Source organism: Polypterus senegalus, chromosome 10, assembly GCF_016835505.1.
Source record: "Polypterus senegalus isolate Bchr_013 chromosome 10, ASM1683550v1, whole genome shotgun sequence".
In the NCBI taxonomy this organism is placed as follows: Eukaryota; Metazoa; Chordata; class Cladistia; order Polypteriformes; family Polypteridae; genus Polypterus; species Polypterus senegalus.
Window position 1 is genome coordinate 85,144,600 of NC_053163.1, and position 26,798 is coordinate 85,171,397.

General features: G+C 40.7%; 1 long non-coding RNA gene across 1 annotated transcript; it reads left to right on the plus strand.

The window, feature by feature from the left end:
- The first annotated feature begins 17,510 nt into the window (after positions 1-17,510).
- LOC120536241 lies at positions 17,511-24,852 on the plus strand. Its single transcript, XR_005635082.1, has 3 exons — positions 17,511-17,833; positions 18,777-18,885; positions 23,610-24,852. It is a non-coding gene; the product is annotated as an uncharacterized LOC120536241 (long non-coding RNA).
- Positions 24,853-26,798: the final 1,946 nt, after the last annotated feature.

The following is a 26,798-nucleotide window of genomic DNA, read 5'->3' on the forward strand; positions in this document are numbered from 1 at the left end:
CACCATGCTTCTCCTCAGGAGTACCATTTTTACAAATTCAAAAGTCATAACCAACCCCAGTAAGCCTTATTCTTTTGGTAGTATGATCAAACTAAGATAGTAAGATTTTGAAGACTAGTGAACATGTTTTCCAAAACTGAAATCTTCCAAATTTTCTTTTAATTTTTACCTGGAATTAACCTTAAATTAAATTTTCCTTATGATGGAACATGCTAGCCATCACCATTGCCAGTTCTACAAATGACAGTCTGCTCCAAATCTACGCAAAACTGTATGCCAGTCATGGGTAATGTTGCACTTTATAACAAAAATGCCAAAGGACTATCAGTGGGTCTTCATAAATCTTTGAATGGACTGTGCTTTCCCATGATGTCACTTCAGTTTACCAAACATTCTGCATATGACCTTAAAGTCTATTCTTTATTTCTTTTCCATTTTAATGTCATTGCATCCGAGACTCAGTAAAATTTGTCTTAAGAGCTGAAAATAGTGTCGAAGCAAAGAGAAAAGGCATAACAGTACATGAGGCAGGCAAAAGAGCTTTGTGTGAGGACTACCTGCCAGTTTGCCAATATTATTTCCCATTTCATCCTTAAATGTTTCACAGATACATGTACTTAAAATGTTTAGAGACACATAATGAAATAATGAAAATGATGGACCTGCAGACTTGTGGCTTCAAATTCATCTCTTTAGGCCCTGAACTCCATGCATGCTCCTTCTTTTATAGTACCCCTTCATAAGGGGACAGCTGCGGTTGGTGCTGCTGCTGCTACCTCATTACTCCAGAGTTTCGGGTACAAAAGTCAGCCTTGTCACTATAGCGTTTGCACATTCTCCTTGAGTCTGTAGTTTTTCTCCATTTATGCCCTTAAGTTAGTTAGGTTCATTGGCAAGATAAGAATAGTCCAACAAAGCTCACCAGTCCTAGCCCTCTAATTTCTCTAAAGTAACATCAAGTCTAGTTTTGAAGGTCCATAAAGACCTACTGTCTACCAAACTACTTGGTAACTTATTTCATGTGTCTAGGTGAATACAAATGGCCTAATGTTTGTGTGAAAATTACTCTTAACAAGTTTGGAAACCTGTGGTGGGCTGGTTCACTTCGTGGGTCCTACCTGCGTGGAGTGTGCATGTTCTCCCCGTGGGTTTCCTCCGGGTACTCCGGTTTTCTCCCACAGTCCAAAGACATGCAGGTTAGGTGCATTGGTGGTTCTAAATTGGCCCTAGTGTGTGCTTGGTGTGTGTGTGTGTGTGTGCGTGCCCTGCGGTGGGCTGGCACCCTGCCCAGGGTTTGCTTCCTGCCTTGCGCCCTGTGTTGGCTGGGATTGGCTTCAGCAGACCACTGTGACACTGTAGTTAGGACACAGCGGGTTGGATAATGGATGGATGGAAGTTTGAAAACTGTGACCCCCCTCCCCCCATATTCTTGTTGAACTCATTTTAAAATACAAGTCTCGATCCACTGTACTAACTCCCTTCATAATTTTAAACACTTCAGTCATGTCACCTCTTAATCTTCTTTTGCTTGAACTGTAAAGGCTCAGCTCTTTTAATCTTTCCTCATAGCTCATCCCCTGTAGTCCTGGAATCAGCCTAGTCACTCTTCTCTGGACCTTTTCTAGCACTGCTGAGTCCTTTTTGTAGCCTGGAGACCAAAACTGCACACAGTACTCCAGATGAGGCCTCACCAGTGCATTATAAAGGTTGAGCAGAACCTCCTGTGACTTGTACTCCACACATCGCGCTATATAACCTGACATTCTCTTTGCCTTCTTAATGGCTTCTGAACACTGTCTGGAAGTCCGCTACGACTCCTAAGTCCTTCTCATAAGGTGTACTCTCGATTTTCAGACTTCCCATTGTGTATTCAAACATAACATTTTTATTTCCTACATGTAATACTTTACACATTTACTTAAATTAAATGTAATCTGCTACAAAATGGTATCATGAGTAGTGTGCATGGGTGTGCCCTTTAATGGACTGGCACCCACTTCAGGATTGCCCTATGCAGCAACGATCAACTGCAACTGAAGAAGTGTAATTTCTTTCTTTATTTAATTGATTCTATACTATGAACAACGTACAAATACATATAATGTCCTAAACCTCTTTCAATTATATATGGCTGTTCTGTCCAGTAATCCTTTCAAATTTCTCTTTCTCAGGAAAGTAAAAGATATACATCATTACAAGTACAGAATACACTGAAATTTTAGTTGCCTCTCAGTTAAAAATACAGGAAAAATGAAATAAGTAAATGAATAAAAACAGCTGGGGCAGGGGATAGCACTCCAATGCCCAGATGTGTTCCATGTTTAGTTTACATATTCTCCACCTGGGCTCTCCTCTCACATTACCAAAGGTTAGATGGTTTGGTGATTCCAAACTGGCCTCTGCATGAATGTACTGTCAGCCTGTCCAGGGATGTTTCCTGTTTTGCGCCCCCCAACCATGACCCTGTGCTGGGTTAAGTGAGTTTGAAAAGAAGATGAGATATATATGGCAAGAGGACTTGAAGTGTGGCATGGTGCCTAAATAACTGGACTCTAAACCACCAGGCTAATAGTTTAATTCCTGCCACAAAGTCTATGTGTGGCCCTGAGCGTGTCCCATAACCTGGATGTACTCCAATCGGACAAAGAACAAAAAAGAATGTAAAGAGGAGTACTGTTGATCTGTACTTGTACAGTGACTTGGCATGGTGTTCACTGTGGAAGAGTGCCATATAAAATAGATGCCAGTTATTTTGTTAAGAGTGGCGAGCATTCGCTTTGATTTCTTTAGAGAGATGGTGGTAGATTAGGAATACACTGTTTAAGGGCTGCAAGATACTTAAAAATTATCTGAGTTTGTCTTCATAGAGTGAATATTACTTGTGCCTAATTTTAAGTAATCCAGCACATTACATATGCACTATAGTACAGAATACTGTTTAGGACTTCAATTGAGCAGAAGCAGTCTTCATGTTATTTCTAAGCATCCATCAAGTGTATCGATCTGTACAGCTACTAAAGGACTGCAGCGTTGTTACATCTATCCTGAAAGAGTGGGGATGCAAAGAAGGGGCCGAACTTTAATGGAAGCCAGTCCATTGCAGGGCAAATTCCAAGCTAACAATCCACAGAATACCCAACACTTGGTGGTAGACTTATGTGACATGCATCTCCAGCACCAATGGAAATGACAGGAACACAAGCTGATCATGAAGTACACTCACTCAGAGTTTAGAGCAGCCAATTAAACAGACACACATGAGAAAACTCGACATACAAGAGCAAATCCTCAGAAGATGAAGGGAGAAAACCAAATTCAACACAGACAGCAATAAAACACACATTTCTTGCGGAGCCCAGCAGCCATTCAGCCACAATGTGTGTACTCAGTTTTTAATTTCCCATCCATCCATCCATATTCTGTTCCGCTTATTTCATTCAGGGTCAGAGGGAGCCAGTTCCAGCATTTGGCCTGATTTGTTGTTGATTGATTTTCTAATTATTGCTCTATTTCGAAATGCAGTCTGAGTGACTCCCCTCATTATTTTGAAGTTCTTCCAGCTTGAATGTAGGGTTTGGTTTAGGGATATTTTGTGTCTTTTTTAAAAGTATATTTTAGAGGATGATCTGCCTCGATATAATGTCTAGTACAAAAAAATAAGCCAGTTGGAGAGAATTTTGCAGTGGCAGTCATATTTTAATGAGAGCAACACAGGCTCCACAGCAGAATGAGGAAAAAGGGTAAAATATGCATAATAAATGGCCATTCATAATGATGACACTGGGAATTAGCTGCAGAAAAGCTCCTTGATTTATAATGTTAGAAAGTCACCAAGGGAAGCAATGATGCTATTATGAGAAAATAATAAAAATTCAAATGGATCCAGAACTCTAAATTATTATGTGTTTAATTTTTTTCTTTTTGTCTTTTTAACATTATTATTAAATATGATACACCAAAGAGGGGAGATAAATAGTAAACATTCACCCATGAGAACAGCTGAACACAACAGTAAGCAAAGCCTATTTATTGAAGATGGCCATGGAGCAAAATTCAGTTCATTCATTTCCTATACCTGCTTGGCTAGCTCTCATTGTATGGGAGCTGAGCCAATTTAAACAACACAGAGCAAGAGGGAGGAAGCAATTCTGGATATGATATGGCACCTTCACACCCAAAAAACTAGAATAACTAGAGGAAAACCTACAACGGGTACAGGGGGAACGTGCAGACTGCACACTGGTGTTAACCAGGGCAGGACGAAAACCCAAAACTCTGGAACTGTGAGGAAGCAGATCTGCAAAATGTTCTGGGCACCCACTAGATACATTTGGGGCACCAGATGAAGAGTACTGGGTGTTCATGATTGGATAGTAAGTACGTTAAAAAGAGAAGCATCATCTCCCCCAGACCCAACTCCCTTTCTCTGCTGTGAACGTGAGCTTTAAATACAGCTGAGCAGAGTTACGAAAAACTTTCTTGGTAAAGACAGTCACCTGAGCCAAGAGCGAGAGGCACTCTGTGACTGCCGTCACGTAACATGAAGCCACGCAATCAGCAGTTGGGTCAGCAGTTCAGGAAAGTTTAGGCAGCCCGACCTGATAGAGGAGACACGGCTCAGCCTGCCTGCCTGCCTGCCTTTCTTTCTTTCTTTCTTTCTTTCTTTCTTTCTTTCTTTCATTGATGTCAGAAGAATTAAGAGTTAAAAGATTCAACAAGACATAAAGTGCTGTGCAATGTGGGTCTGTTAGACTAGCTACACAGCCAAATAATTACAGAGTTATGAATCCCCGTGCAGTCATCATACATTCACATTGACTTACTGTTCATACTGATGAGGCAAGATTACGTCTCAAAAGCTGGCACATGATGATAGGGTCTACATGGAACCCTCCGTTTTAATTAGAAAAAAACAGTTGGAGTCTTTTTGGGAAAATTAAACAAAAAAATCTACTCATAAAAGGACCCTCTGTGTTTCTGTTTTCCCCGTAAAGCTACTGATTATAAGGTATTCATTTCATAAAATGGGTAACATGCTCATCCTGAATTTCAGCTGAATATTTATGTGATCATGTTTAATGTATGAATCTAGTTACAATGCAGACTTGGTGAGAGACGGTCAAAAGAGGAGTTCTGTTTAGCATAAGGATAAGTGGAAATGTGAGCCAACATGGCCAACCAATTCCCGATAATCTGAGCAAAAGGAAAAGTTGGGAACAGCTTTCTGACTTCCAAGGTACTTCCAAGGTGAAAAGCACAATGGGAGAGAGTGGTGTATCAGCCTCAATTACATCATCCCATCCGTTTAGTGAGCCCAACAAGTCCACAGGGCTGCTGCCACACACTATCCTTCCTTTCTTCCTCTGTAAACTTTTCATGACAGAGTAGTGGGACACCAGTACCTGACCCAGTAGCATCATTGGTGCTCCAATGCAATGCTGGATTACTTCACACACTTGTCCTAATTTATAAGAGTAATGCCTTATAATTATTTGAATATACAGAAATTATTATTTAAATTTGGGACTAACTTTTATCACCTCATTATAATTTGTTAGCCTTCAACATAAAGTCTGAGACATATTTGACAAAGTTGCTCGTGTCCTGTCTGAGGTGCCTAGTTACAGTAAAGAAGACAAGTGCTAGTTCTGTTTAAATTGCACCTTCTTGCACCCCACTTTAACAAATCCAACAAATGCTATTGACATAGTGCACAGCAAAGTTTATGGAAACTTTTCACTAGTCCTCCCAGTAATCCAACCATCCAATTTTCTAAAGCCCTTTTACTATTAGAGGGTCATAAGAAGCTCAGTAGAAGCCAGTCCAAGCGCTATCACATGATACACTCATTTGTATTGCCTCAGTTTAGGGCAGTGATTCTAAAACTATGGGTCTTCACAGATGTATTTGTGAGGGGCTGCCACATGACTGTGAAGTAAAATTAGCCAGGTTCATCCAAGAGTTCGGGGTGTGATGTACTTTGCTCTATTTAACAGACTATTTATTGTGGTAGTATGCAAAATAATGCCGTTCACGCATCATGGGCTGTTCTCGTTTCAGTAGCACTTTAGTTAAGGTCCTGAAAAAATGCATCCATTACTCATTTACTGTTATGTAACAAGATCTTAACAATTGCTCCTTCTGGTGTTAATAACACTGAGAAAGCAACAGTAAAGTGGTTATTCATCTCTGTGCTGTGCGACATATTGACAGGATGGTGAAATTACTTGTTGATATGAAGGATTCACAGGTTGTATAATGAAGTATGCAGTATCAAGAGAAATATGGCTCAGTTAAGCCACCATTGACCATTCCAAAGTGAGTTATTTTAGTAGGTTATACTGCAGAGATGAATAACCCTAAGATTAACCCTAACTGTAAGGTCTTATTACATAACAGTAAAAGAATAATAGATGCATTTTTGCAGTACCTAAACTAAAGTGTTACAGACTATTTCTCACGATACCAGTTCACCAAATTATTCATCAATTATTCATCCTGTCACTGTATAAAATACAAATAGTGTATCCATTTTTAAGAATAATTTAACCTCTTCTTTTACTCAGTTTATTTATTCATTAAATGGAAAGTGGTATATGTTGGAACTATTTGCCAACTCATCTAGAAAAGTAGGATGGCATGGTGGCGCAGTGAGTAGCACTGCTGCCTTGCAGTTAGGAGACCCAGGTTCGCTTCCCGGGTCCTCCCTGCATGGAGTTTGCATGTTCTTCCCGTGCCTGTGTGGGTTTTCTCCCACAGTCCAAAGACATGCAGGTTAGGTGCGTTGGTGATTCTAAATTGTCATGGGTGTGTGTGTGCCTGGGGTTTGTTTTCTGCCTTGCGCCCTGGGATTGGCCCCAGCAGTCCCCCATAACCCTGTAGTTAGGGTCATTTAGTTGGGTTGGATAATGGATGGATGGGTTTTGAAAAATATATTGTGAATGGTGGAGCACATTTTAAAAATGTATTTAAAGAAAAAGTTAATTATGACAAGGTAAGCAAACTGCATTGATTAATTATTTTTTGAACAATTTATCCAGAACTACAAATCAAGTGATATTCATATGTCCTTTCAAAAATCATCACATCTTTGTGCTGCACCCCGAAAACTGGTTTCTCACAGCCTTACAAAAACTCAAACTAAGCATTTACATTGTCAGTAAAAAATCTCAGGAATCTATTCCCTGTTCTGAATGATGATTACTGTTTTTTTAAAAATTCCTTTGCTTTCCCCTTTTTTCTTTAAGTAATATCTTTTAGTATTATCTGTATTAGTAATATATTAGAAAATATAATCAGTCCTTATCTGACAGAGTCTGCAGCACAAGTTCTGCTCCAGCCTTTGGTCTTCACTTGTCTGGATTACTGCATCTCACTACTAGCAAAAGGACCTGCACACACCATCGAGCCACTGCAGTGGCCCATCTCGTCTTCAAGCCAGCCAAAACGGGTGCATGTCACCCCTCTCTTCATGTCGCTCTATTGGCTCCCTGCAGCAGCACACATCACATTCAAATCCCTGATGCTTGACTACAGAGCAGTCAACGGGCAGCACCTGAGTATATGGAGCCCAGTTGGGTCTGCCAGGGAACAGCATCTGGTGATGCCGCCTCAGCGTGGTATACAATACAATTTTTGTTTTTATAGCCCAAAATCACGCAAGAAGTGCTGCAATGGGCTTTAACAGGCCCTGCCTCTTGACAGCCTCCCAGCCTTGACTATATAAGAAGACAAGGAAAAACTCCCAAAAAAACTAGGAAAAAAATGGAAGAAACCTTGGGAAAGGCAGTTCAAAGAGAGATCCCTTTCCAGGTAGGTTGGGTGTGCAGTGGGTGTCAAAAAAAGGGTGGTAAATACAACACTGTACAATACACAGAACAGAACACAAGGAATCCTCAAAATGAAATGGTATGAAATCTCAATCCAGTCTCTTTCGTATGTAGGCTCTGGCTGGTGGAATAAGCAGCCCACCTCCATCCAAACTTCTGACTCTCTCAATGTGTTTAGGAAGCGCTTGAAAACCCAACTGTTCTGTGAATATCTGTTAAATTGTTAATGAACTGGTTTAAATGGGTTGGAAAATGGATAGCTGGATTGATGAATCTTTCTAAAATTTCTATCTTTTTCACCATTCATTTAAATATATGTTTGTGTGCACAGAATTTACTTTGCAACTTTTGTTAATGAAAGATGCAATGTAAGAATTAAGGTAAACTTGCAATGTGGAGTAAAATGGCCCTCAACACTTTTTAAGGCTTCCTCTTCAAGACACAATATAATACAACATACTCTAATACCAAAGGCACTGAAAGAATTGAAGTCTTGATCCACTCCCTGCATTTAAAATAAAGCGGGACTGCTCAGCTTCTGATATCTGAGAGAAAGCTTCACTCTTCACAGAAGAAATGCGCCCTTTGCTCCCATTGTATAGGGTTATGGCAGCTCTGCTACCTCTTGGCAAGAGTTGATAGTTTGTGCCAATGCAGAGTCTTAAAGCTGAATGGGCAGAACCGGCACTCTTTCAATAGTGGGCACCATTTGTTTTGTCCTCCTGGCGTGACCATCACCATCATTATCCTCATCATTTTTCTGGCTGTAGGCAGGTCCTTGTCCTACCTTTCCTATCTTTTGTCTTCCTTTTCACATTCTGGTACTCTCCATTCCATTATTGTTATCCTGAAGCCTCATTCTCTGCCTTTCATGCAACTTCATCTCTAACTTTCCCTCAGTGAATGAGATTTCTCTACACATGGCTGCCCCTTTTTTCTTTCACCCTCAGCTCTAAATTATTTTGCAGCACCGATGTGAGCATTGTGAACACTGGGGTCCTGGCCTCAGCTGGTTACTGTGTTACTCTGATCCAGTGGGATCGTCTCCAGACCCCAACTACCCCGGACTGGAGGAAGCATTTCTGAGCGTGTTCTGCTATATAGTTTGTCTTAGCTGGGTGAGGACATAAATGGCCACAGCAGATACAATGTCCACCCTGAAGTGTCTTTTAATTTAAGGGGAAACGGTGCATTAGGTTCTCTTCAGTATACTGTGTACCTTCTTTATAAGTGAACCAAAATGAATTAATTCAAGCATGTGATCAGTGGCATACACTCTGACTTCCCTAGCATCATATCATCCAGAGAACAGGCACCTCAAGATGCTAAAACAGAAACGATGACGCAGCTTCTCGTCAAGTGTCCATACTCAATGAGCCCAAGCGATTAAAGATTAGATGAGAGGAAAGAGGGAGGAAGACAATAAAAAAGGTCAGTGAGACGGGACGCTGGAGTCAACCTGGAGCAGAAGGTTATCACAACCCCAGACATTAAAGCCAACTATGCAGACAAGTCAACAGTAAAGAAGAAGAAACACTGTGGAGGAGGAGGAGGAGGATGACAGATAGGAGAAAGAGTGGGAGAGATGGAAGAAGGAAACCCAAGAGTGAGAGGATCAAAGGGCAGGAGTAGAAAAGAGATAAAGGAGAAAGAAGTGACAGCTCCCACCTAAGGAAGATCAAATGAAGAACATCTCAAAAGTGACAGCTGAGGATTGTTCTGGGAGTCCTGTGACTGAACTCTAAACTAATCAGCATTCCATTCTCCTTCAGAGCCGAGGAATTCAGGAATGAAAATAATTTGGTCTTGCTGGAGGTGAGAAAGTTAGGCATACATATATACTCATACAAATCCTCTGTTGATTTTCAGACTTGCTTTATCCAGTTTAGGGGTCATGGGGGCTGGCCGGCCTGGAGCCAACCTTGGTTAACAAAACAAGTCCATCACAAGCCAGTCTGACCCAAAATGAGACAACGTAGAGCCATCAATTGTTTAAAGAAATGTGAGAGCAAAACACAGACAAACACACAACAGGGATATGCAAACTCCACACCTGCCATAGCTGTACTGGGTTTTGAACCCTGTGTCCTGGAGAAGGGAGGCAGCAGCACCATCACTGGACCACCCAAATTTTAGCGTTGTCAGGGCTTAGGCACTTTTACTCAGTAATGTGCTAAAAGCGGGCTAAACTGCAAATGAGTTGCGTCAACTGACGTGACTCTTGTAATGTTAAACCAGCGAGCAGCCATCACTGTGGTGTGGATAACTGTGGTGTGCAGATCAGTAACTAAATAGCATAATATTGTTGATTTGGGGTGCCTAGAATCCGCTGCAGTTTGTTTTAGCTCCGTTTTTGTTGCTTGCTAGTTCTTGAAGTTAGAAGAGTGTGAAGCTTTCACATGCATCCCAACTGTTAAACATTTTGAACGTGGTTGTAGATAGTGGGAACACACTCGTCACATTTTAAAAGAACAGATTGCGTTTTGAATGAAGACTATTACATTTTCAGATTTGATGCTGTATTAACTAAGGTTAGCCTAACCTAAAATATTTAAACATGAATCAGTTTATGAAAAAAAGAATAAAAAGGAAAATTCAGCTGCTTAAATATACAAGTATTCCACAACTATCCAGCAGTGTCATTAAAGGCGTGCACTGGGCCGAGACTGGTTGATCAAGAGACAAGTGAAGATCAGATTAATATGGAGTTAGCAGCAGTCAAAGCAGACAGATTCGGCAGTGTCAACATATCAAGTAAATGCAAATCAGGATGGATCAGAGCCCGCGGGTGATTTGAAAACCCAAGAAACATCTGTTACTGTTTCACTATCAGGTTTCAACACTGATCCAGTGGAATGGGAAACAAACGCAGAACTCGGTCATTTCATTGCCCAAAGAGTGCCATTTGAAAATCTGGAATGCAAATTGACATCAAAGTCTAAACTATTTGGCAAAAGATTACATTATGTATAAAACAATTTTTTTTTTTACAGGGGATTGAGTAATGGAGAAGTACTTAAAAGAGCCTGGCTAATTTTGTTATAACGCACAGAAAAAGTATACTGTTATGTTTACATGTTATTTAGCAGGCAGTTACTCCATTAATATAACAGCTGGAAGAATGCATATGCAGAAAATCATGACTCATGACAAATAAATTAATGCTCATTGCCTACTGTCTACTGTGGTATAATGCCAAGAGCCTGCTCTGAGGTGATAGTCAATTACAAACAGGAAAACATGGGACTAAAGTTTGAAGAAGTCTAGTTGTGGTTGATAAATTTATGCCAAAAGATGTTAGAATTTTGCAGTGCTAATCCAAGCAATGGCAACTTCCTCAGTTGTGTTCATATTTTACACAGTTTTCCTCAAAGAACAGATGGAAATCCAAGCTCTTTGCAATTGAATTACCTGCCTTCAATCACAAGAAGAATGTATCCATTATTAAAGTCAGAAGTGCTGGCGAAGATCACATGTGAAAATAAGGGAGCTGAATATTACAACATCAATAGAAGTTCAACTTCAAGTGTACGTCACATACATCAGCTGTCTATCGTTGTTCGTGATGTGTCAGAAGCTGCTGAAGTTCATGGGAGCTCCTTAAAGTCTGTTCTCACATTTTAGGCTAAACATCTTTTTGAATTGTTAGCAGCTCTACATGACCAACTACTGAGCAGCTTTCAGTTATACAACAATATTATTAATATATTCTGGGGCCCACTTCAGATTTTAGGTAGTCAACAAGCTAGCAGCATGGGCTCCACATGCTGCTCACAGTCTTCATTCAGAAGTGGCCACATCTGCAGAAGTTGCAGAGTTTCTTTTTTTTTTGCAAAATGTACCTTTGCTGTACCTAATGATCTACACTAAATATGATTGAAACTGCAATTTTGGTCAAAAGTCCATCACATGTAAGACAGTCATTATATTACAATGCTGTAAGATCACAGAATGTGGTTGGTATCACAAAATGTGAAGAAAAAAAAAAAAACATCAGGGGTCTATGAAGTAAAGGCTTTGATAAACAGTTATTTGGGAAGATCTTCTGAAAACCACTGGAAGAATTGAAGAGTTGTGTGAAAGTGTCAAATTAGATAATGGCCTTCCAAATTATTTGGTTGATATTTGAACCAAGTGTGAAGATTCTGAAATACTGCCTAGACACTTTGACCTAAAGTGAGATTACATAGAATGTAGACAACAAAAATAGCATAAGAAGACATAGTTGATGAAACCCCAGAGGAACTGGTAGAATTAGAAATGTTAATTTCATATTTTTATCCTGTTGTGTCTGAGATTAACCTTAACTAAAGTGTCTAAAGGATATAAGAAGAAACATGAATCTGTTTTTGAAAAGTTAAAAAGAAAGAAGAAAAAGAAAAGATTTTGAGTGAAAATCTTTGCTTAACTATACAAACATTCTAGAACCATCCAGCAGTACCATTTTCCAATCAGAAGATTTCATTGTTGGTGTCCATATGCCTAGATCTGTCAATTACTACTCAAGTAAAGGTTAAATTAATATGGTGTTCAAGTCAAAACATACAGATGTGTTGTAGATGTACGAGTGCAAGAATGACAAAGCAATGAGCAGCATACACCAGGCTACTTGATCCGTTCAGTTTTCTTGCAGACAAATCTCTTATCAAAAGAAGAAGTTAAATGGAAAGTCAACATCATTCATCAGACTTTGTTGATAAATGTGAGATGTTTTCTTCACACAAAGACAATACAGAACTGAAGAAATTACACATCCTCTTTAATAAAACCCCTGTGTGCATCCAGGTGTGTGTGTTTTCTGGTGAAGTGCACATGTGTTGGGCCACACGGCACGTGTTCAGTCTCTTCCTGTGCATTCCCTGTGTGTGCAGAAAGAGAGAGACACACAGGTGTGTGTGCGTGCGAGACACACACACACAGGCGCGCGTGAGACACACACACGAGACACACACACACAGGCGCGCGCGAGACACACACACGCAAGTAACATTGCAACAATGTGTGTGTGTGTGTCTGTGTGTGTCTCGTGCGCGTGCATTGTTGCAATGTTACTTTTCTTGGTTGTTTATTAAATTACGGATTTTTCAAATGTTCAATTTTTTGCCCTGTGCTTAAAAAATTTTGTTTACTATTACGCTGTGCATTCATTGGTATAATTAACTATATTTGTGCTTAAAAACTTAATAAAATATATATTTACATACAGTTCATACGGTCTGGAACGGATTAATTGTATTTACGTACAATCCTATGGGGGAAATTACATCGGTTCACGACCAAATCGGGTTACAACCAGAGTTTTGGAATGAATTATGGTCGTGAACCGAGGTTCCACTGTATTACTGTCAGACAAAATTACAAGCATTTTACGGAAATACAAACCAGTATTACTGAGAGAGAAAATTAAAGGCACACAATACAGTGACGCATATTACAGCCACATACAAGGTCCATTGCCATTTAATATAGACTGTTCCTACTAATGTTTATGCACTACTGTTCTAGCGCCCGTTATTGTAACGGGCTTAATGTCTAGTAAATAATAAACCTGTTACTAGTTTCACAAACATACAGTACATATTGCCTTGAGGAATTATAAAGAAAAATCTTAAGTCAGTTACAAACTATATGTGGGCGTCTTCTCAAAGGTTTTAATTTTTAATTTGCGTTGTACTTATGGTGGCTACCACACTCCTATCTTCCCAGCCTTCATAATGGTCCTTCCATAGTCAACACTTTTGGAATTCAATGATTTCTCATATAATGACAATTGTTTAAAATAAAACCGCAGATCTGGTAAGTCTGGTGTCACCCCGAATTTGTCGATCTTTGCATAGGGGACATTATTCAAAATCAGGATTACCTTTCAATGTAATTTGTATATTACAATGGAGTCATCAAGTATTCAGGCGCCTTCACTTTCTACACATTTACTGTGTTGTAGATTTAATTTGAAATGGATAAATGTGCATTTTGTCCCATCAATCTACACTTAATAACCTTTAATGACAAAGTGAAAGCATGTTTTCAGAAAGACTTATTAAAATTAAAGAGTGAAATGTCTCACTCATATAAATATTCAGACCTTTAATTCAGTACTTTGCATAAGTCCCTGTGGGAGCAATTACAGCTTTGAGTCTTCTTGGGTAAGCCATTATAAACTTTGCATACCTGGATTTGGTCAGGTTATCACATTCTTCCAGGGAGATTCTCTCAAGCTCTGTTAGATTGGATGGAAGTCTCTGTAAACTGCCATCTTCGGGTCTCTCTGCAGATGTGTTATGATATTTAAGTCTGGGCATTGGCTGGCACACTCAAGGACAGTCAGAGACATATCCTGAAGCCACACCAGCATCATCTTGACTGTATGCTTCAGGTCATTGAAAGCTGAACCATTGCCACAGTCTGAGGTCACATGCACTCAGGCATGGGTTTTCTTCAAGGACTTCTCTGTTCATTCATCCTTCCTTAATTTCCTACCAGTCTCCCTGTGCCTGCTACTCAGAAGCATCTCTATAGCCTGAAGCTTCACCATTGGGATGGTATTAGGCTGGTGATGAGCAATACCTAGTCTTGAACAGGCACAGTGCTCAGATTTATACCCAGAGAGTTCAATCTTTGTCTTATCAGATGAAAGAATCATTTTGCTCATGGCCTCAGAGCCCTCTAAATGTCAATGGGCAAAATTCCAAGTAGGCTGTCATATGCACCTGATTGCTGGAATGCTGCTGAGACGATTGTCATCCTTCTCATAGGTTCTTCCCTCTCAGCAGAGGGCTTCTGAAAGTCTATTAGAGTGACCATTGGGTTCTTGGTCACCACCCTAACGCAGGCTCCTTTCTCCCATTTACTCAGTCTGGTTAGTTGGCCAACTCCTACAAGAGTCTTGGTGGTTCCAAGGTAATTTTCATTTCATAATTATTGAGAACACTGTTCTCCTAGAAACACTCCAAGCTTTAGAAATGGTTTCATACCTTCAGCCCAATTTGAGTATGGAGGTCTAGAAAGAGTTCCTTGGACTTCATGGCTTGTTTTTTGTCCTGACGGAGATGCAGTGTGTATAGTGGGGCCTTCCATACACAGAAGTTAACTATATCCTGTCAATTCAAGTTGACAAAGGTGGACACCAATCAAGTTCGGACGCGTCAAGGTTAATTCAAGCAAACAGGATGTGCTTGACTGCAGTTCGGAGTGTCAAGGAAAAGGATTTGAATTTTCAGTTTTTGAGTTTTAACAAATTTGCAAACCTTTCTGAAAACATGCTTTCGCTTTTCTATTAAGGGCTATTGAGCTTATACTGATAGGCAAAAACAGCAACTTCATCCATTGAAAATGAAATCTACAACACAATGAAGTGTGAAGTGGTCTGAATACTTTCTGAATCTGCTGTATATAAAGTGGCAGCTCTGGTCATAAGCGTGTCTCCATATGAATCAGTCTTCTTATAATGACTTTAATTATAGTAGACCAAATTTGTGTTTATGTAGCACCTTCCCTGTTGGAAACCAAAAGCAATTTTTCATTTGTCACTTTAAGATAATTCATCTACCCATCCAATTCTGTTTGGCTCTGGAGCAGAGCATATTAATACAGCACTGGGTACAAAGTGGGAATCAACCCAGGATGGGATGCCACTACATTGCTGCACCATCTATCACTTAGATCCAATTTAGAATTGTAAATTAACTCAACACATGTCTTTGGGAATACAGTAGGAAAGGAAGCACAAGAACCATGCCAGTCCATCACATGACACACTCATTCACATACAGGTGCGATCTCTTAAACTGGGCCAGTGCAGAGTAACCAGTCAGCTTTGCTGTATGTCTAGCGTGTGCTGTCAACCAGCAGATATTTGTCCCTGGCCTAGCTCATCTGATGTATTCTGTGCTGTGCCTACACATGAACCGTCTTTATTTTATTGAGTGTACTTTTTCTTTTTGTCTACAAGATTTTCACATAGGGCGGCATGGTGGCACAGTGGGTAGTGCTGCTGCCTCGCATTTAGGAGACCCAGGTTCGCTTCCCGGGTCCTACCTGCGTGGAGTTTGCATGTTCTCCCTGTGTCTGTGTAGGTTTCCTCCGGGTACTCCGGTTTCCTCCCACAGTTCAAAGACATGCAGGTTAGGTGAATTGGCGATTCGAAATTGTCCATAGTGTGTGCTGTGTGGTAGTGCCCTGCGGTGGGCTGGCACCCTGCACGGGGTTTGTTTCCTGCCTCGCACCCTGTGTTGGCTGGGATTGGCACCAGCAGACCCCCGTGACCCTGTAGTTAGGATACAGCCGGGTTGGATAATGGATGGATGGATTTTCACATACTATAGATTTGTTTTGTTCTTGGCACACCCATCCATTTTTAGCTTCTTACTTTTGAGTTAGGCGACTTGTTTTAATTAAAGCTCCAGATTTGTGATTTGCAGACATGATGCATCTCACTTTGATTTAATCATGTTTTGATCGTCTCACAAACACGCACACACATTAATATCCACACATCAGCAGTGACCTTGCCAATTAGCAAGTTAGCACTCTAGCCAAAAGAGTAAAAGCAGGCCTGTGATCTCAAAAACAACACAAATCTCTAGTGAAATTTTACAATTCAAAAAAGCCAAAGCTCAACTTGGTGGGAAAAAAACAAAAAAAAAAAAGGAGGAAATGAGGCCAGAGACTCCCTTCATAGGCTTTGTGTAGCTGCCGATGGTTAGGCTGACTGCCATGATAACCCACGCTCACTAGAGCCTTTCAGGACTGAGTCTGAATGCCTCCTGCTTAAACCCCTTTGAGAAGAGCATTTCCCATTTATGCTGTGCCATTTTCTCAGAACATTATCCTCAGTCAATTATTCAATCAGTCAGTAATATAGCTCCTTGTATGTGGAAACAGCCCGAAGGGTTTAATATACAGTATATGCACAACATAATACAATTCTCACCCAGTATGTGCTCAGGGTTACTCTTAAGAGTCAGCGGTGGGATTTGGCCCTTTGACCGTTATGGTTTCCGTCACTTAACCACAGTGCTTTTCTCCATGCATGGCTCTGCTCCTTTTATAATTTAATCTTGGTTTCTTTAAAAGCTTTAAGCCATGGCACTGTATTTTTTTCATGCTGATATTCAGATCCTGGTAGATTTAGCTTTTGTTCTCTAGAGTTATGTATATATTTTTTGGACTTTGTATGACCTGCACTTTAGTCCTCCCATTTGATTGGATTTCTCTTGTTTATTTCAGTAGGAAAACCATTTACGTGGATTTTTACGTCTGGTGTCCCATCCTCAATTGGGAAAACAAAAGAAATGAAAGCAATTGTATCTCAAAGGTTGTAAGTCGCCTTGGATAAAAGTGTCAGCCAAACAGCTCAATAATTTGATGTATCTTCGTGTTCTCCTTGTACCTGTCTGGGCTTTTCTCTTGGTATTCCGGTTTCCTTTTCGATTCCAGAGATATGTATGTTGGATGAGTTGATGACTGAGAGTGGTATGTGCATGAATGGGCTTTGAAATGGACTGGTATCTCATCAAGGGTCTTATGCCCAGGAGTGCAGGAATAGGTGTAGGACCCCCACAACCTTGAATTGGAGGATGGATGGATGGATGAAAGAATGGATCAAACAATTAACCAAATCAAAAATGTACTCGTTACTTTCCCTTAAGCTCTTTCTGCTCTGTTCTTGTGGCACTCTAACATTTTATTTCTTTGTGTTTCTGCTTGTCTCTGTTCCATTGGTATATAATGTACTTGTTTTAGGGTATGTCCTGGACAAGAGTCACAGAGAAGCCAACTGACAGTTTGGAATCCATCATCCATCTTCTGATCCCACTTTTCCCAGTTCGGGGTAGAGGAGCAGGGTGCCCTTCCGTTCCACAGCACACTAACGTGCATGTCCTCATGGGCAAATCTAAAGGAGTCTCTCATCCTGACATGTGCTTACATGGACTGTGGGTGGAAAGCTGAGTGAAAGAAGCTGAGATAGAAGGCAATGCACCATGAAACTGCATATTCTTTATGTATGTATATTTGTCTCTTGAATTCCAAACATTTTTAAAATTTAAATTATAAATGCTTATAATTTGAGCTATGTAAAGTACAGCTTTAAATAGTATAACTCTGTTTCTTCTGTGATAGACATGCTCTTGAAGATATTTACTTAGATTTGCCACTAACAGTTAAGTATTTAGCAGTAGTAAAAGGTTTGCTTAGCACATGCTAAAAATGCACAATATTTATTACAAATCATATGCCCTATTTTATACAGATTTGTTTATTAATGCCTTGTAGTGTTTAACTTGCGTTGGCAATGGCAAATGTCTGCTGAGACTTTTTAGGTAAGGGAGACTGGAGTTTTGCTGTATACTTATTAATCATGGTGGAGTGTTTCATGTGGATTAGCACATACAAGTAAGCATTTCACTGTACTTTGTGACCATAATGACCATATAAACCTGTAAAGCTATGATTCAGGCTTGAGGCTTGTGGGGTCCTACATTGGGCAAAAGGAAGGCCAGTCCATTGCAGAGCCCACTCACTCTCTCTCACACACAGACACACAACTCAATTTGTAATTACCAATAAACCTCACCTGACCATCTTTGGCACCGAGGCAGAGGGACAAACACACACCAAAACAGAATATGCAGACCCCAAACACTCATGGGATTTAAACCAGGACCCTGGATCTGCCAAACTCAGCGTTTCTCAACCTGTAAGTATTTGCGACCCGAGTTTTCATAACAGTTTTAATCGTGACCCCCCCTAACATTTTTTGAAATGTAGATGCATATTTTATTATACCTACTTAACTTTTATTGACATTTATCTAACTCTAGATTTATTGTTCTAGCATCAGAATGTAGTTTAAGTTAATTTGTTTTAGTTTCAACAAATGTTTTTTTCATATTTTTGATTCTTGTTTTCTTTTTTTCACATCTTCGCACCCCCCTCGCCCCACAGGTTGAGAACCACTGGCCAAACTGAATCCTAACCACTGCTCTGACAGCAAACAGGCCTCAATTCAGTAGAAGCTGATGGCCTTCATCATGGTTACTTTTTAATGTGTGAGGTAGCTTTTTTTATTTTTTTTTTATGTGCCATCACTTTTTATTGTATGGTCTAAATCAGGGGTAGGCAACGTCGGTCCTAGAGGGCCGCAATGACTGCAGGTTTTCAGTCATTAATTAGAAACCAATCCTGGCCAATCTCAGACTTTATTTCATTTTATGACTTGTTAATCTGTAATGTTCTTATATTGTAGATTTTGTTCTTTTCCATGGAAATCATCCAAATGATTAGAAGTCCAACCAGATATTTTCAGTCAATCACATTTTTCTGTGAAGTGTTTAATTAAATCAAACCGTGCATGATGGATCCACACAGGTGTAAATGGAAACAAGTTAGATGGAGAACTGCTGGCTTCTTTGCAATTTGCATCTTATTGCTAATAAGGAGCCATTAAAAACAGTGAATGCAGCTATTTAAGACTGAAATAAGCAATAAAGGGTGGGAAATCATAATAAGCGAGACCACTAAAATGAACCATTAAATAAGTGCTTCATTAAGTTCTTCATTAGCAATAATTCAATTCTCCGCAGCCGCTGCGGCCCATCAGGACTGACACTGGCTACCCTGGTCTAAATTATCATAAAAGCAGTAAGTCATCTTGGACCCAAAGGGGAAATGCTTCAGTAAGCAGCTTGTGTTCCACCTCAAAGTCCCCAACTAGTTCAATAACAAGTGCAGACCTTGTTCTTCTCTCCTATGCTTTGGTGCTCTTTGTACTAACTGCTTGTAAGTTGTGTCAATATGTGATGGACAGGTGTTATTATAATAATATCTTTATTATTTAGAAAATGGATTAATTTACTAAAAATGTGAAGCCATAAAACAAGTCCTCTCATGTGCAAGTAATTAGTGTTGCCCTAAACATGCCTTTGTACCATTCTGTGCATTAAGTTATCTCTGTGAAAATGGAGACTTTAAGTTAAAGCCTCACCATTTTCACTTCAAAAACACAAGCACCTCAGGTTATCTATATGATGTAGCCCTCCAAGACCCTCCTAGCAAAGGTTCAAATACTCTGAGGATGACCTTCTCATGTAGCATAGCAGCTTCCTGTCCAAACACCTGCTGCACCTTGGCTTTCAGCTTAGACACTGCTGCCAGATTAACATTTAAGGCACAGCTGATGGTGCACTTTGGTACCCCAATGGTGCCCAGCTCAGACACCCCCAGATCCTAAACCCAGTTAGTGTGTATGTGTGTGGAGTGTGCATGTACTCCTTATATTTTTGTGGGATTTCCTTCATTGACATAACATGTCAAACACGCAGCACAGGGACCCACACTGGATAAGGTGCAAATCTGTAACAAGGAACACAACCACACTCAGTCATAATGGGCCAGTTAGCCCTGTGATGGACAGGCACCTTCTTCAGAGCTGTTGTGACCCAAAATAAGTGCTAGCTTTCTATATCGAGTTCAGGAAAATGTCTGAAAGCAGATTTCAGTTTTTATCTTAGAATGCAGATACTGCAATCAAGATGACTTCAGCTGCTAGGTGTGGGAACTGAGGACCTGACACACCACTCCTGTATTCACTTCATATGCACTTCACCACTTTCAAACCAAAACCTAATTTCTTGTTCTATAATTACATCCATTGTAAAGAGAAGCCTTTTTGACTGCTAAAGGGGGTCCAGTCTGGTATCCCTTCACTCCTGAGTCATAAACGTTCAGGTCACCTTTTTGGCAGAAGGTTAGACAAACCTATTGTGACAGATAGGGGGTGCTATCGCTCCCTTGAACCCTCGGACAATATGCCAGACACCAGATAAAAGTCCAAAAGTTGACTTTATTTTCCAGTAACGTGCACAAAGCACTCTCCTCCCCACTGTATTCATAAATCACAATACAAATCACTAATAAACACTAATCCTCCACTCCCAGATGCGTTGCCACCCTTCCACCCAGCTCAGCTCGTTGTCTGGGAGTTCCCAGAGTCCTTTTATAGTTCCTGACCTGAAAGTGTTTCCCATCCTTCAGTTCATGATTCCTTATCACTTCCGGGTCAGATACAAAGTCCTTTTCTTCACCCCGGAAGTACGTCATTCCTCCTGTCCATGTGACTCGGACGTACTTCCGGGGCGTAGGGCAAATAGTAGTCCCTGGTTCTCCCTGGAGCAACCCCTGGTAGTTCCCGACGTTATCCAGCAGGGCTTTACAGGAAAACTCAGTAGTCCATGATGCCCTGCTGGAATTTGGGGCATCTCCATGTCGCAGGGAGGGCTCCCTCTGGCGGCCTGGGGGTATTGGCCAGGATAAATGGCTGGCCATGGACCACACTATCAAATGCTGTGTAAATACCTTCAGCACCCTGAGGAATCTTACCACACTTACACACATGTTGCCCTGCTTCCATGCACTGGCAGCATCTAGAAACCCCTAGTGGTGTCCAGCTACCTGCATTAACATGGCAACTTGGATCACTCTTTTTAGTACACACACCATCAGGGCCTTTTATAGCTCTGTTCCTGACTATGTTCCCCTCTAAACAGGTAAACTTTGACCCATGAGGAGTGAACCATTGAAGAGAGAGCAGTAAAACTAGCACTGGATGTGACAGGTGCCAGATCTGAATGGCTGCTCTGTTTTGTGTTGTTAATTAGTTGTGTTGTGGTGCGGTGCAGTGTGGTACATGCTGGAATGATCCTTCCTTGTAGAAGTTTACCTCACGCACCTTATGATATACTAGTGTGTCTTCATTGATAAGGAATTCTATAGATAATCACGAGGTAGCAGGTTCAGATCCCCATTTTGCTTTTCTATCTACTCATGATCAAGCAACTTAATTGTGTCAAATGATTTATATAGATTTTTATTTTAGACTTGGAGTGCAGGTAACTTGGTCTGGGTCATGTCATTGGGACACAAAGTGTGAGCACAAGCAGAATAAGGGGGGCCTTTCCAGATTTAGTTTGCATGCCACACAGCCTCCTGTGAGCTTCCTTCACAGATTTCCAAAGGGAGAACACAAGATGATCAAATGACAGGGTATTTAAAAAAATACTGAATCTGGTTGATCACATCCTACACCTGTCAATCTTCATTTCAGACACATATTATATGTCTATTGTTTCAAGGTGGGACCAGCATTCCTCACTAACCCCAGCATGAACTAACTGCCCACATGCCGCCTTATCTGTTTGAATAAAGTGAAGGCAAGTCATTCCTAGAACAAGAACAACCGCCTAGCCTCCTACACAGGGGCTGCTGAGAAAACAGAACAGACGCTGACCTGCACCATGAGTGACATCTCAAACTGACCACAGCTTTTCATGTACCCAATTGATCAAGACCACACTTTGATGCTAGCCCTCCCCCAGCTGCTGGTGGAGTGAAAAGGTCAGGCTTTGATGGAACAACATCTGTGCAGTGGCTGACGGGGACAGCTCCTCCAGCTGGGCATTCAGATACCCCACAATGGCTAGAGGAGCACTGCCTCTTTTACACATCCTATGCAATTCTCTAACTCATTCACTTTCTTTTTAGGTGAACATTTGCATATTTTAGCATGCTATCATATGCATTAGAGTAGCCTTGTAGCATAAACAAAATGTCAATGTTGGTGGTACAGGACGATCATTTTGGATTAGCTTGCAGTGTAAGTTTTCGGTATCATAGTGGAGGAGTTTGTCATAATGACTTTTGGTTGAAGCTGGAGATAACCACTCTACAAATGCTATGTCACTGGTGAGAGATGTCCTCTTAAGCAATTTTTGGTCAGACATTAATTAAGAAAATGTCAAAAATATATAAAGTGGGTAAGCCCCCCTTAACCATTGAATACTAAGGAGATTTGGGGAAATCAAAACAATTTAGGAGAGTGAAGTAACTTCTAACTCCTGTGCCTGTTACCACTCATACTAGAAAGAAGTGTTCTTTGAGTTTAGCAAGCTAATGCACTGATGTGAGGGAAGAGTCTAAGAACAATGAAGACCAGGTTGGAGCCATCATTCAGCACTTTTTCCTCTTGTTTAACTTGTCAGAAAATTAGCTGCTGTCTAGATCAATACTGATTGTGAAAGTGGTATAATTGGATTATTTTTAATACAAACAAAAAATAAATATTTTCTCCTACTGTAGTGTAGGGGTGTCACTGGCTGAAAAATAGGGGCTGAGTAAAAGAGAGCTTAGCTGACGTCTCTAGGAAGTGCTCCGCGTGCCATGTTCAGAGGCTGTCCCTGTGTGGACAAGCATAGGAGGTCTAGTATTGCTCACGGCATCAAAGGAGATGCTTCTGAGAGCTTTGCAATCCAGTGCAAATGGCACTCATCATGGTGTGATTCCTCAACAAAGCATACAGACTCAAAGCTCAAGAGTTCCGGGTTAGCATCCAGGTACATCGAGGTCTTTGTGGAGTTTGCATGTTCTCCTAATGTCTTTATGTGTTTTCCCTTCAAATACCAAAGATGTATGCACTAACTAGAAACTGGTAAATTGAATGAGTGAGCCTGGGTGAGTGGACCTTGTGATGTATTGACCCCTTCCCTAGCACATATCTTTGACTTTCACTAGCAGTATATATATATATATATATATATATATATATATATATATATATATATATATATATATAGTGGTAGATGGGGACCCCTGTCCACGAATATATATATATATATTGTCACACATGTGCATTTGGGAGTCAACCAAAGGGAGCAGAAAATGCCAATTCCATGCCAGGCCAAGGGGCGGCGGGTTGCACTAAACCTCTCTTTTTTCTATCCGCAGATAGAACACGAGAAATTCTGCCTGTGTCTGATTACATCACTTCCTGTCCAGGCCTCTAGGACGTCACTTCCTGCTCAGCCCCGATGACATCACTTCCCTTGGACCGCCTCAAAAACCCTCCATTCCCCCTACTTGGACAGTTCTGTTTTGGACTCTAACCTGTACACATTGTATGCAAATTTATGTATATGTATTTGCACATGTATTATGAGACTGAGTAGATCGATTTAGCCATATCCTTACACAGGTGCTGCTTGAACATATGAGACAAGGACCAGTGTGGCTCAGAATGCACCTCTTTGCAAGCAAGTGTCTCAGACTAATCATTCAATGAACAAATCAAATATTATTAAGATAAGAGTGCTTTACATCAATCCTACTTCCAATCTCCTCACTTGGTTGTAGGCAAAAGGAGCCTATCCTGCCATCATCTGTTACAAGCCAGGAACCAATGGTGTCTGTAACGCAAGGCTATTGCAGGTTAGAGTTACCCACACACGTTAATGCCAGGGCTCTTTAGTGGCAAAAATAAGCCTGATACACATGTCTTTGAGACATGGGAGGAAAACCAGAGTAGCAAGGGTCTAAGGCTCTAGAGCTGTGAGGCAGCAGCATTAACCAATCTGATATATTGTCCCCTACCAGAATTAAATATAAAAACAAATGAAATTCAGTTACAAAAATGAATCTTAAAGTAGAAAAGCAGACTGTAAATAGTGAGAAGAAGACGGCACACTCTGACAGAAAAGAAATCGAAGAGCTGTTAGGGGCTGAATGGCCTGTTCTCATAAAAATAGGCTTCATTAAAAATGAAGACTTTTAGAGCTTAAAGCGGACTTTGTAGGTGATAACACAGAGCCTTACTTGAATATCAGACCCAGTGATTCAAAAATGTTTGAGGAAATTAGGGTAGAAACAAGAGCCCAGAATGACAGAAAGAATGAGCCGATGCACTGTGGAGACTCTGCTAAAATTCTGCACCAACTTATCAGGGAGAGTGAAGGAGAACTAGCATGTAGAAAACGTGTAGTGCTGCTGCCATAGAATACAGGAAGGCACCAGAGATGGCTGGGTAACATTCTGATCACGACGGTCGTGATTACGAAAGAGTCATTCCTGGAACTGCTTAATCATAACTTCGTGTGTCCAGAGGCATAGCTAGGGTTTTCAACGCCCAGGGACAACTGAAGATTTTGCGCCCCCTCCTGTTTGTCAAAATGAATGGGGAAGGGAAAGAAAATTTTAAAAAATGTATTTAAAATAATAGTATTTTAAGAAAAAAATTTCATATAAGTCTCCGAAAATGATAACGCCGCCTCGTGTGCTTTAAAATCCAAATCTGTCATTAGTTTTTGTAAGAAAAAATTTGTTTTCTGCATTTAAAAATGATTTTAAAGAAAGTATAGCAAATTATAGAGCAAAATAATGATATATTTATAAAAACTGCATTACTTACAATTTATTCGTATGAAAATATGACGGGGAAATGTCTAGACTTTTGCAGCCATCTACTAGAATACTTCACCACAGCCCAATCAATTTTCTATCAAACACATAAACACAAATCACTTGGCACACAGAAATGGCATTTGCAACAACTTAGACAATGATACACTAATGCCTCATGTCAGTCGCACGACCTGTTTAATAACATCAAAAATGTTTCTGGGTGGGAGTCAAGCATGTTAGAGTAGTGGAGGGGATAAATTATTGTCTGTTGGGTATATAGAACTAATACGTGCTTCAAAACCAGAAAGAGACAAAAAACATAGAAAAAGATATCCTCATACTGATGGAGTGATGAACTGAGTATGTGAATGTTTTTATTTACTTTTTAGTGCATTTAAGAATGGAAAACATTTAATTCAAAAATTTCGTAACATCAATTTGGCGCCCCCTGGATGCTGCGCCCGGGGACAGATGTCCCCCCTTGCCCCCACCTAGCTACACCAATGTGTGTGCCACTGCAACAATGGCTCTCAAAAGCACATTACACAAGGGTTCACAATCACGCTGCTTTCTCCAAAGGATGTCAGAAGCTATTGAAGTGATTTTCAACTGGCGATGCAGGCATGCAATTTAAAGCCGGAAACAGCAAGTTTGAAGTGTCACATGGGTAAGGACGCTGCTGCAGAACACTTGATGACGCAGAACTTTTGAAGATGACTCCTGAGCTTCTTCAGTAAGCAGTCTGTGGGGTGAGGCTGTAGTCAGAGCAGCATCAGGCCTCAAGCCTTTCCCTTGGCTTGATGTCCTCCAGTCACTGAGACTCACAGGCTGACAAGTTGAGCCTATCCAGAATGGCTGTCCTTTCTGAAATGCTAGCAGCAAATCTGCAGCACCCCTGCTATATCTAACATTCCCTCCCAGTCGGCTGCAGTTCGATTCCCATGGATCCAAATGCGTTCTGCTAAATTCTCAGTGCTTGTGCTTATATTGGCTCTGATGAACATTAAAAAAACTTTTCTTTTTCAATTTGTGTTTCTTGCCAGTTGTAATATAAGACCATTATTAAAGAATAGAAGCTACAAAGTGGCCACAGGAGCCAGTTATTCTTGGCTGCAAATGCTGGTTTGACAGCAAAGAGAAACTGGGGGTGGTGCTTTTGGCCCGAGTTAGGAAATTAGAGAACATGGGAACTGAGAGGTGCTTTCATGCGGATAAAGGTGAGATAATGGGGGCTCAAAGGAAACGGTGACACTCAGATTTATGGAGAACTTGAACAGGGAGTGTGGGCCAGTGGTTGGTGTTGGATCAACTCAATCCCACCTCGCTGTGACTCCAGGCATGTCACTCAAACCACCAGTCCTCAAACTGAAAAAATAAAGCAAGCAGGTAGTATAAGAGGGGTCTGCAGTTCTAAAGCGACTTGGGACTCAGGTCACTCTAGAAAGGCTCATGAAGTAAAGGATGTTACTGATCTAAAGTTTTGAAATACCAAAAAAAGGATTGTGACACCACCAAGCATCACACTACAACACAGTCTCTTAGTAATCCATGCCAGCAGTGCCATCGCTTTGCTCTTCTGATTGCTTTTTAGCTTCCAGTTCCGTCATCTGTGTGTGTGAAACACAAAAGGAGCAGGGCAATAAAAATGAACATCTCATGGCTGACCATTCTGCTTTCACAATTCATATCGAAAAAGTTGGCCTGGGAACAGTTCATATTTGATCATCCACATTAAAAGTG